This window comes from Stegostoma tigrinum, chromosome 18, assembly GCF_030684315.1.
Source record: "Stegostoma tigrinum isolate sSteTig4 chromosome 18, sSteTig4.hap1, whole genome shotgun sequence".
Lineage (NCBI taxonomy): Eukaryota > Metazoa > Chordata > Chondrichthyes > Orectolobiformes > Stegostomatidae > Stegostoma > Stegostoma tigrinum.
The window spans coordinates 43599790-43612590 of NC_081371.1; positions in this window are offsets into that span (position 1 = coordinate 43599790).

The window sequence follows — 12801 nt, forward strand, 5'->3', positions numbered from 1 at the left end:
TTATTGATATAAAATATCCATCCCTTTTTCCAGCTTCACCTTCATGAGTTCAGGGTGGCACAGTGGCTCAGTGGTTAGCACTGCTGTCTCATTGTGCAATGGACCTGGTTTTGATTCCAGCTTCAGGTGACTGTGTGGAGTTTTCACTTACTTCCCATGTCTTCATGGGCCTCTTCCAGGTGGACTGGTTATGTTCCACAGTTCAAAGATGTATGGATTAGGGGGATTGGCCATGCCTACAAAAACAATTGTCCCTTAGTGTCCAGGGATGTGCAGTTTAGCTGGGTTAACCAATGTGGGGTTATGGGTTTGCAATAGGATACTCTTTGAGGGTTGATGGGCTGAATTGCCTCTTTCAGCGCTGTAGGGATTCTACGAGTTCCAGTGCAAAATACAGAAGTATTGATCTGTTCTCTGTTGTGCCTTTCGTCACTCTTGACCAGCAAATATTTTCTTCAACCGCAACTTGTGGCACCTGTTCCAGTCACAATGAATAGATGCAGGCCGGCTTTAGCAGAATTGCTACCTTTAAACAGTGCAGGCTCAATTTAAGCAATGCTGTTAACTTTGCGCAATAACAGAGCAGGTTAGTTTCAAACAGTGTGCACTTGCAAAAGAAACAGCCCAGGCTCAATTTAAGCAGTGCAAGCTAATTTTAAACAGCACAGACTAGCTTTCAAGTGTGCAGGTTAACATTATTTATTACAAGTTAGATTTAAACAGGACAGGCCAACTTTAAAATATTCAGGCTCGCCTCATACCGTGCTGGCTAAATTTAAACAACTCAGCTGGCATTAAACATTACAGCATAGGTTAACCATACTTGGCCCTATTCACTCGCAATATCGGTTGCATGGTGATGCATTCGGCCAATGAATAGTGCAGAATATACTGGATGAATGCAAAGTTCATGCAAAAGAGAAGTCTGTACAAAGTTGCCCTCCACCTGCAGATTAGCTGTAACTAGTGATCCCTTTGCCCATTCTTGAGGAGGATCCAGTTTAGCTCTCTCTGACAAGGTATGGGTTGTACTTGAACTGGACTAGCTGTGTAAAAAGAGATAGCAGGAACTGTAGTTGCTGGAGAATCTGAGATAACAAGGTGTAGATCTGAATGAACACAGCAGGCCAAGCAGCATCAGAGGAGCAGGAAGGTTGACACTTCAGGCCTAGACCCTTCTTCAGAAATTCAGAGATTTCTGAAGAAGGGTCTAGGCCCTTCCTGCTCCTCTGATGCTGCTTGGCCTGCAGTGTTCATCCAGCTCTACACCTCGTTAGCTGTGTAAGAAAGCAGGTCACGTTGGTCATTGTTAAAAATGAAAAGAACTGCAAATAGAACATAGAACGTAGAACATAGAACAATACAGCGCAGAACAGGCCCTTCGGCCTTCGATGTGGCGCCAACCTGTGAACTAATGTAAGCACATCCTCCTACACTATCCCATCATTATCCATATTCTTATCCAAGGACTGTTTAAATGCCCCTAATGTGGCTCAGTTAACTACATTGGCAGGCAGGGTGTTCCATACCCTTAGCACTCTCTGAGTAACGAACCTGCCTCTGACGTCTGTCTTAAAACTATCACCCCTCAATTTGTAGCTATGCCCCCTTGTACAAGCTGAAGTCATTATCCTCAGAAAAAGACTCCCACTGTCCACCCTATCTAATCCTCTGATCATCTTGTATGTCACTATTAAATCCCCTCTTAGCCTCCTTCTCTCCAATGAGAACAGACCCAAGTCCTCAGCCTTTCTTCATAGGGCCTGCGCTCCAGACCAGGCAACATCCTGGTAAATCTCCTCTGCACCTTTTCCAATGCTTCCACATCCTTCCTGTGATGGGGCGACCAGAACTGCATGCATGCTGTAAATCAGGAACAAAAGCAGAAGTTGCTAGATAAGCTCGGCAGGTCTGGCAGCATCTGTGAAGAGAAAATCACAGTTAACGTTTCCTCAGAACAGTTCTGAGGAAGGGTCACCGGACTCGAAATGTTAACTGTGATTTTCTCTTCACAGATGCTGCCAGACCTGTTGAGTTTTCCAGCAATGTCTGTTTTTGTTCCTGGTCATTGTTATTGTACTCTTGCAATGTCAATGGGCCATCTGACCATGCATACCATTCAACTCATGGTGAGATTAATGCCTTCTTGCATGGGGGCAGCTACAGGTAGTTCTTCACTGTTTCACCTGTAGACTTGGCAGATTGAAATAATGAACCTCTATGCTTTGTACAATAAAATTTCACACTGCCAAATATATCCATAACAGTGGAATCAATTGAGGCAATCATTTAGTGGCAAGAAAGCACAGTAAAGCTAAATAACAAATTGGCCTTTGACTATCTACTATGCTCAGATTGGGAATTGTCAACATGTGAAAGATGAATGTTGGCAGCATCTCCAAATTGCACAAGGTTATGAGGAATAAATATGAATGTATCACTGAACTGAGATTGAGCCTGATCTCAGCTGTACTCACTTTAGCTTCTGTTTTTTTTAGTTTTCAAATTTATTTCAATATCACAAAAACCATACTTTTATGAGATAAACAATCACCTTCAAAATCAATAGCCTGAACAGAAACCTTGAAAGGAAGGGGTTAAAGATGACTGATTCATTGCTCTAAAGAGTGAAGTGCAATGCAGTGCGATTGCTAGGAATTATCCTGCTTGATCAAAAGCAGACAAGCTGCTCATACTCTCTGCTGCTTTCAGTAGGGGAGTGAATAGGCCCTGATTTGGCCTTGAGGGGAGTTGACTGTATTAATCATCCATGCTAAATACAGGAATACAATTTACTTTTATTAAAGTGAAGCACAGCTGCTTAAACTCACAGAAACAATGATTCTACCATAGAGTTGGCTTAGGACATTACAGCTAATGAACTGTTGCCATCATAAATACAAAGCAGGCGATAGATGACTTTACAATACATTTTCGAGAGCTTTCTCTACTACTTAGAAACAATGATTTAATTCAGGAATAAATTTGTTGAATGTTGTGCTTCCTGCAAGAGGTTTCTTTACAGAAGTACTTTTCAGCATCCAGCTGGTAACATGGCACTGCAGATCGATGACTCATTATAGAACACAACTGACTTTGTCTTAATAGATTTGATTTTGTGGTCGATGGCAATGGAATGGCATTTGCCAATCAACATTCAAATAGGTGCCAATGATATTTTTAAGGACTTTGAAGCAAAGACTTGCTCTGATCTGGTGTCAGATCCAGGGAGTTGGCGTCAACAATGCCATGCCAATCACCAAGACAAAATATAATGTGGGTCTTCAACCAATTAGATTGCAGAATCCTCATTGATCCAGGCATGCCTGAATAGTAACAGGCTTGGGATCACCAATGGCTAGGATTTGCTAACATGATGTTGAACATGCTCCTGATTCTTGATAACCGACCGAGGGCATTTATGCCCCCACGGTGTTCATCCTAGAAAGATGTGCTTTACGCTGTAATTTAATACAGGGGGAAACATGTCCATCAGCTTTGCTTAACCTCAGGACAGGCCCAAAATCAATCCCTCAACTGTGAGAGAAAAGGGCAGGCTGCAAGCTCCATTCAATCACTATGCATTTGCAGCCTGGTGTCCCTCAGTAATTCTGGGCCTTTGGTGTGTATTATATCACCAACAGCTACTGCTACCACTGGTGTCATAGAACATAGAACTGTAAAGCACAGTACAGGCCTTTCAGCCCATGATGTTGTGCCAAACTTTTACCCTAATCCGAAGGCCTATCTGACCTCCACCCCTACCTTATACTATCATCCATACGCCTATCTAATAGCTGCTTAAATGCCCCTAATGAGGCTGACTCCACTACACTCCCTGGCAATGCATTCCATGCCCCAACCACTCTCTGAGTAAAGAACTTACCTCTGATGTCTCCCCTATATCTGCCTCCACTCACTTCAAAACTATGCCCCCTCGTAATAGCTATTTCCACCCTTGTTGTCTACTCTATCTATACCTCTGGTCATTTTGTACACCTTTATCAAGTCACCTCCCATCCTTCGTCATTCTCTAGAGAAAAGATCTAGCTCTCTCAACCTTTCCTTGTAAGACCTTCCCTCCATTCCAGGCAACATCCTGGTAAATCTCTCCTGCACCTTTTCTAATGCTTCCGCATCTTTCCTGTAATGTGGCGACCAGAACTGGACACAATACTCCAGAAGTGGCCAAACCAGGCTTGTGTATAGCTGGAGCATAACTTCAAGGCTCTTGAACTCAATCCCTCTATTACTGAAAGCTAACACACCATACACCTTCTTAACAACTCTATCCACCTGGATGGCAGCTTTCAGGGAACTGTGAACATGAATCCTTCTGTTCCTCCACACTGCCAAGAATATTTTCGTTAACCCTGTATTCTGCTTTCAAGTTTGTCCTTCCAAAATGAATCACCTCACACTTTTCAGGGTTAAACTCCATCTGCCACTTCTCACCCCAGTTCTGCATCCTATCAATATCCCTTTGTAACCTAGAACAGCCCTCCGTCCTATCCACAACTCAACTCACCTTCATATTTCCCGCAAACTTACTAAGCCACACTACCACTCCTTCATCCAAATCATTTACAAAAATCACAAATAGAAGACAACCCAAAACCGATGCTTGTGGTACACCACTTGTAACTGAGCACCACATTGAACATTTTCCGTCCACTATCAGCCTTTGTTTTCTCAGGGTCAGCCTATTCTGAATCCAAACTGCCTCATTTCCCTCTATCCCATGCCTCCTTACCTTCTGCATAAGTCTAACATGGGCAACCTTATCAAAACGCCTTACTTAAATCGATGGATAGCACATCCACTGCTCTACCTTCTTCCACGTGTTTGATCACCTCTTCAAAGAATTTAATAAGGTTTGTGAGGCATGATCTACTCCTCACAAATCCATGCTGACTATCACAAATCAAACTGTGCCTTTCCAAGTGATCATAAATCCTATCTTTCAGATCCCTTTCCAATAATTTACCCACCACTGATATAAAACTAACTGGCCTGTAATTTCTGGGTTATCTCTATTCTCATTTTTGAACAAGGGAATGACATTTCCCTCTCTTCAATGTTCTGGTACTATACCTGTGGACTGTGAGGATGAAAAGATCATCGCCAAAGGCCCTGTGACCTCTTCCCTCACTTCCCATAGAATCCTTGGATAAATTCCATCAGGCCCGGGGGGCTTATCTATCTTCAAGTTTCTCAAATTTCCTAGTACATCTTCCTAACTAACATCAACCTCCTCTAGCTGACAAGCCTGCTTCACACTGTCCTCCTCTGCAACTAGGTCCCTGCAACTAGTGTCAATGAGAAGCTTCCAATTTCTCATTGTCCAGTGACTATTGATGGATAAGACATGTACCATCCTCATCCTCCCTCCACCTACTCTCAGGATCTTAATTATAGAGAAGACCTAACAGTTATAGAGTTGATGAGGTTCCTCACTTATTCTCTGACTTCTGGGTAAGTGCCTGCTTCAATAGCTCAGTCTACTATGAATGCTTGAGCTGAGTTTCAAAAGCTTCACACCCATTTTTCTCTGCAAGTTGAGGCAAAAGTGCTTCATTCATGGTTTAACTTAAAGGTTTGCTAGTTTTTCCTTAAATTATTATATGTCTTTGATACAGTTACTGGATAAATATTGGTTTGTTCTCATCATAGTCATTTTCAAAAACCTGAGGCTCTTATTCGTGTTCATTATATTGAGATATATTATCATGGAAAAATAAATGGCAAACAGGAGGAAACAGCAAGCCAGTGATAATGTGTCAGTTTCAGGTTGATAAACTGTAATTAATAGAATTTTGTAGGCATCAGTTTTAGGGCCTCAACAACTGACTTAGAAGAAGGCACAGGCTGTACTGTGGCCAAGTTTCTTGGCAACAGAAGGACAGGTAGGAAAGCAAATTACAAGTGGAATACAATGAGTCTGCAAATGCTTATGAGGGTTAAATAAATGGGCATGAAATTAGCAATGTGGAGCACAATGTGACAAGTGTCCACATTGGCAGGGAGAAAATGGAATATTATTTAGATAGAGAAATATTTCAGAAAGGTAAGGATTTTGGACAGCCTTATTTGTGAACCACAAAGTTCTTCTGCATTTAGAGCAGGTAATAAGGAAGGCAACTGGATTGTTGGCTTTATTAGAAGGGGTTTTGAGTATAAAAGTAAGGAAATATTCTGCAGCTGTTCATAACATTGGTGAGACTGCACTTAAGTGTAGTGCACTGGAGTACAGCGTCCAGCTTTGGTCTCCTTGCTTCAGGAGAGATATATATCGATGCAGTTCAAAGAAGGTTCACTAGAATGACTCCTGCACAAAAGATTTGTCTTATGAGGATTGGTTTAACCAGTTACATTCACTGGAGTTTAGAAGAACGAGAGGCAATTTTATTGAAACATATAAGGCTTTGTCACAGTTTGATTACATAGTTGCTGGGAAGAGGTTCCCTCTTATGGAGGATCTGGAACTCAGAGACACAGTATAGAAATAAAAGTTCTCCCTTTATGAAGGGGGGAGCAATTTATTTTCACAGAAGTGGACGTTAGTCTTAGAATTCTCTTCCACAGACAGCAGTAGAGGCTGAGTCAATGAGTCACTGAGTTAGTTAGAGTTTTGATTAACAATGAAGTTAAGGTTATGGCAGAATGACAAATAGGTAGAATTAAGGGCACAATCAGATTATTGCATTGTAGACCAAGCTTCATGGGCCAAATGGTTTAATCCTGCTCCTATTTTCCATGACCTTATGACTTACAACACAATTGGTTCAATAACTCTAGTGTTACATTTTAATGAGCATTTTGAGTCTGGTTTGGAAACACAACCAGGTAAGAGGCCTTTAGTGGATCTGTACAGAGTCCGCTCTAGACACATAAATATTAATCAGTCAAAATTCAAGTAATCACTTACTTGTCAAGCAGTTGCCAAACAATAACATACTTGAAATAGCACCTTCAACTAAATTAAATGTGTATTGCTGAAAAAGACCACATTTTATTGGAACTTTTTGATTTGCACTCACCAGGATAATTCACATGAAATGCCAGAGTGAAAAGTAAACAGCATTTATATCCTCATACAGTAAAAATGTTGCTTTTGCTTTACTTTGATATTTCTTGAGAATTGCCTTGATGAACGCGAGATGAAAAGGTTTAACAAGATTTGTCTTTCCTCAGCAATATTCAAGTAATTTCTGACCAAAAGGCTATTTGTAATGAAATGTCTAAAAACACTTCCCAGGAACATAATAAATCCAAGAGCAATATTGTGCCACATAATCAGATATTGGTCAGAAAGCAAAAATAATTGATCGATGGCCTAGGGTAAAATGTCTTGAATGAGGAACGTGAAGCAGAGAGGTGAGATGTATGGGGAAGGTATTGCAGAGCTTGGGGTCTAAGCAACCAGCTAAGATGGAGCAATTTCAATTCGGCATGTACAGGAGGACAACGTTAGAAGTGTTCCAATATCACAGAGGGATGTGGGGCAAGAGGAGTTTACAAGGATGGTGATGGGCACACAACATGGAAGGGTGTGAAACAAAGATGACAATATTGAAATCAATACATTGTTTGACCTTGAGCTAATGGCAGTCAGTGAGTACCAGCCAGGTGTGCATTGGAACAAAGGAATCAAGAAGTAACAAGAGCAAAAATGGATGTTTCAGTCGCAGATGCCCTGAGAAAGGAGTGTGGTCAGTCAACGTTGCACAAGGGAAATAGATGATCATTGTAATAGCACCATTTTGAGATTGGATGCTCATTTCAAAGTCACGTAATCCCAGGAAAAAAATAGGTTTAATCTCAGACTAGTGGTCATGAAAGTATTAACATCCACAGCTGGAAAAGGTCGTTTTGAGAAGATACCAGAAACATTGGCTACAGTCATCCTAATATTTAATTCAAGGAAATTTCTGTTCATTTCTCACCGAATATTGGATAAATAATCTGATAATTTGAGAACAGAGGAGGTTTTGATAGATAGGTGGTGATGATATGTGGTTGGGTGCTGTCAGCATACATGTGAAATAAATGGACTGGATCCTTAGATGGTGCTGTGGGAGTCAGCATGTGGTTATGTAGGCTAGGAAGGGATCAAAGTTTCGAATAAATCAATGTTCATATTTATTCCGATATCAAGCAATATAGTAGAAAATCCATTTACTAAACACACTAGAAGAGTTTTCACTTCAAAGTTCAATTTATTTCTGAATTTTGGAGATCTCTGGTCAATTTTAAATTAAATGTTCTTCAGTTCCATTAAATCTGTGTGTGGATTCTCCAGGACAGTCTCCACCACCATGCTTTAAGCCAATCGAACAGCCTTAGTCAAAAATCAGGCAGAAATAAGAGGCAGATGGGCAGAATATTTCGAAAGCCTGCCAAATAAAGTGATTACTGTAAACACACTGCTCTTAACTAAATTCCACGGTGACCAGTCCTTGACGAGCTTGATGTGCCTTCTTCTGCTATTGAGATCAAAAATACATGAAGCAGACAATCTCTAAAGAGGCTTCAATGAGAGCCCATAGGCATTTTTAAAGCAGTGGGCGCTGATGATAGAAGTCTTCCGTGATACCTTATTTTGCATTTGGAGTGAAGAAAAGATGCCAAATGCCATGATTATTGCTCTCTACAAATAACAAATGCAGCAGAGCAGAGCAGAATGTCACAATGAGAAAGGTATCTTATTCCTGTTCATATCAGAAAAGATCCTTGTTCACATCATTCTGAAGAGACTTATCATTGTCATAGAAATGAACCTGCCTGAGGCTGAGTGTCACTTCCGCTCAGGTCAGCATGCTGTGGACCCAATGCTCACGATGGAGCAAAACCATGAAAAATACCTGAAGCAGAATATGACCTTTGATTTCATTTTTGTTGACTCCCAAACGCAGACAATAGGGTTCCCACCCCCCCACCGCCAGACAGTTCTAGAATGGTTTTGTTGTCCAAAACAATATGTCGAGGTCATTTAGCTCTTTCCTTACAGAATGTCAGGCTGGAATCTATTAAATGGTGGATCATCAGCTCCTTTTGAGATCTCAAATTTAGTGAAGTGGCACCAGTCCTCTCTAACCTGTTCTTCACTCCATCCTTAACTTTCAGATCAAGGGCCTTAAAGAACAAGTGTACCTCCAAAATCAGTTTCATGGCTCACTCATTGACATAAAATGTCAAAACCCGTTCAGGGTCTCCTTTTTGCTGAAGACTGCGACCTAATGAATTATAAAACAAGAGATTTTCAGATCATGTTTGACAGATTTTTAGAGGCTTCAAACCTGTTTTGGATTGACCATCATCTTGGAAGGACTGAGGTTGTGCACCAGGCTTTACCAAATTCCAGCACTATTCAACGAGACATCTCCATCATGGACACAAACAAAAAGAATGTTGATAAGTTTAAAAACCTCAGAACTATTGCCTTGAATTGCAGTTTGCTTAATAAAGACAGAATAGCTAGGCTCACCAAGATGAACTGAGTACACGGAAGGCTTCCCACAAGAATAGTGAACAACTGCAGCATTAGATTGCTCACAAACATCAAGTTGTACAATGTTCTTGACATTACTTCTGTGCAGCTAAGTCCTGAATTTACTGGCAAGACCAGATTATAAATCTCAAAATCTTAGGTAAAGCACAGTCAAGATTTATTGAGGCACTGCTCCAGAAAACCCAACTGCGCTGGATGGACATCTCACTCCAAGACAGTTGCCAATTGGTGAGCTAGCATTTGGATAAAGAAACCCAGTTTGATGCAGCATCAATCCTAAAGAGCTGGAAGAACTAGCATGAGAATAAACTCATTGGAGAGCCCTGACTCAAAGAGTTTTCGTCTTTTAAAAACATTGCATTATCACATTGTCGCCCATGAACAATGTCACAGTGCAGCATCTTTCATTGACACAACATATGAATTCCAAAGTTCTATTTCTGACTCTCTGCAACCAGACAGTGGTTACGTAACTATTTACATATTCATTGCTGATGAGTCTGCATATTCATTGTCTTCCTCAACCTTGAGGACAAACATTATTAGAAAAACATAGAGCATGATGTGTGAGGAGATTCAAATCCAGTGAACATTCAAGCAGGCAACCTTAAGAGTTTTCCACAGATATCCAACTCTAATTTCCAAAAATAGTACATTCAGATTTTTTCTTTTTATGCGCCCATCATTTTTTGTTGGCCGAATATTTCTCATTCCAATGATTAGCCTTGTGGCAGGCTATATTTAGCATGAAATAAATGCGAACCACAATTCCAACTATTCTAATTAGGGGAGGCAATGGCCTCGTGGGATTAGCATTGGACTGTCGATCCAGAGACTGACGTATTGTTCTGGGGACCTGGGTTTGAAACCTGCCACTGGTTTCCATATTGTGGAATTCAAATTCAATTAAAAAAACCTGTCATTAAGAACCTAATGATGATGACATCGATTGTTGGTTTACAAAGCCCTTTAGTGAAAGAATCTGCCATTCTGGCCTGCATGTGACTCCAGAACCACAGCAATATGGTTGACTCTTAACTGCCCTCTGGGCAATTAGCAATGGGCAATAAATGCTGGCATACTCAGCGATACCCTCATCCTATGAATGAATAAAAAAGAAAATCTGTGTAGAAAACAAAGGAAAATGAAGTTTCCATAAACTCTCTAAAGAAACAGAATATTTCAAAATTAATACACATATATGTAGCTGTTGTAAAAATGTATCACACAAAATACTTAATAGTTTATGATAGAATTCAAGGTCAGTAACTTTTGAATATGATTGTATCCAATGGTTGCCCTTGGAGTGCTGCAGCATGATATGTGCCTGAAGCATATGTAGTTACAAGAGGCTTATGAGCAGAGCCTAAGTAAACACTCAGCACGATTTCTAGTGACGTTCTAATTTTGCTGTAGATTTTCAAAACTGACACAGCAATTTATGAGAGCTGTTTTTTACAACCATTTAAGGTCAATGATGGCAGAGGTGGATGTTTAACGTTAGCCTAAAAGTGGGACGTAACCTGAAACCATCAGACTTTTTCTGTTTTATTTCTGACTCCCTGTTTTCTGGTCCATAAAGGAAAGTTGTAAAGCTACTTTATTATTGTCATTACATAGGGACTGTTTCTTTTTAAAGATTTTGTTATGCTGTCTTGAATATTGAGTAGCAATAAGAAAGGCTGAAGCAGCCAGAAAGTACTGCACTTTTAAACTGTAGTTAAGTAAACCAAGGAACAGGACTTGTCCAACTTAAGTTTTGCTATAATTGCTACTTTAATTATTTTATTCGGCAAGGGTCCTTCAGGATTGAGGAATTATTTATGAATGAGTTATTAATTAATAATGAATTCACGGTTAGTATTAATGTCCACCAGAAATAAGAACGAACCACAGCAAATTTCACTGTTATGCTCTCATTGGTATTTTAAACAGTCCAGACCAATTTTGGCACATTTTAAATAGTCAAAAACTATTCAGTCACATCTTTCAGTCATGTGGAAGATTGAAAACGCTTGAGTTTTTGATTGTTTAAATAAATCACAATTAGTATAAAGTAGCAACAATGGAAAATAAATTAAATAGAATATTTCACACAAATGCCAAATGAAGACATAGTGCATATTTTGCATAAGCTGAAGCTTAATTATTGCTTGTATTCAAGTGTTATTTGTTGATTCCAATAAATGAGTAAATAATTTGATTCTAAAGTTTTAGATTCATGAATTAGTCTTTCGATACACATTATGGCTCCTCTCAGTTAATCAGTCTTCAAAAATTAGAATTTTGCTCAGCAATCTAGAATTTTCCCATTTTTGGACACAAGTTCTATTTTCGTTATTACTTTATTGACTAGGGTCACAAAATAATACGGAACAGTAGGAGGTCATTGTGTATGGGATAGTTCTTGGCTTGAACTAGTCTATCAATTCTACCTTCTTAAACTCTCAGGGGTGGGGCAAGAACGAGAGAACACAGTTTTAAGATAAGGCTTCCTCCATTTAGGACAAGTTTGAAGAGAAATGTTTTCTTTCCATAGGATTGTAAGCCTTTGAAACTCTTCATTAGAGAGCAATGGAGACAGTCACTGAATATTCTTATGATGGAGTAGAAAGATTCTCAAGTAACAGGGAGCCAGAGGTTATTGGGGATCAGTAGAAATGTGGAGCTGAGGCCACAATCAATTCAGCCACAATTTAATGGATAGCAGAGAAAGCCTACATAACTGAATGGCCTACTCCTGCTTCTAATTAATTTGTTTAGATATTCCCCATAGTCTTGTAACCTTTACCTCACCGTATATTTATCCACTTCTGTTTTGAATGTTATTATTGGCCACCATCCATTCATGCAGAGCATTTCAGATCACAACAACTCTTTGTTGAAAAGAAAACAAATTCTTCGTGTTGCCTGTGGCTCTTTTGTTCATCTGTTGCATCTGGACCCTGACGATCTTTACTTTTATGATCTGAACATCTGTGATTTTGAACCTAACATTTGGCTAATGCACCTGTTGAAATGTTATGCAATAATCTTGTCTAATAGAAAATAAAATCAACTCAAATTTATTTCTGTAAAAGAAAATGTTGAGAATATCACTCCAGATTTTCAAAGTGGAAGATAACCACTAATATTATTTTGACTAATATCCAATGGTTCATATTCCTACACTATTGGGTGTTGCCCTACTTTCAATAAACAAAAGCAGAATGAGTTATTCTAATTTGCTTTTTTCAAAACACATTGAAATCTCTGCAGTATGCACTCTTGTTGAAGCACCAGAATAAAGA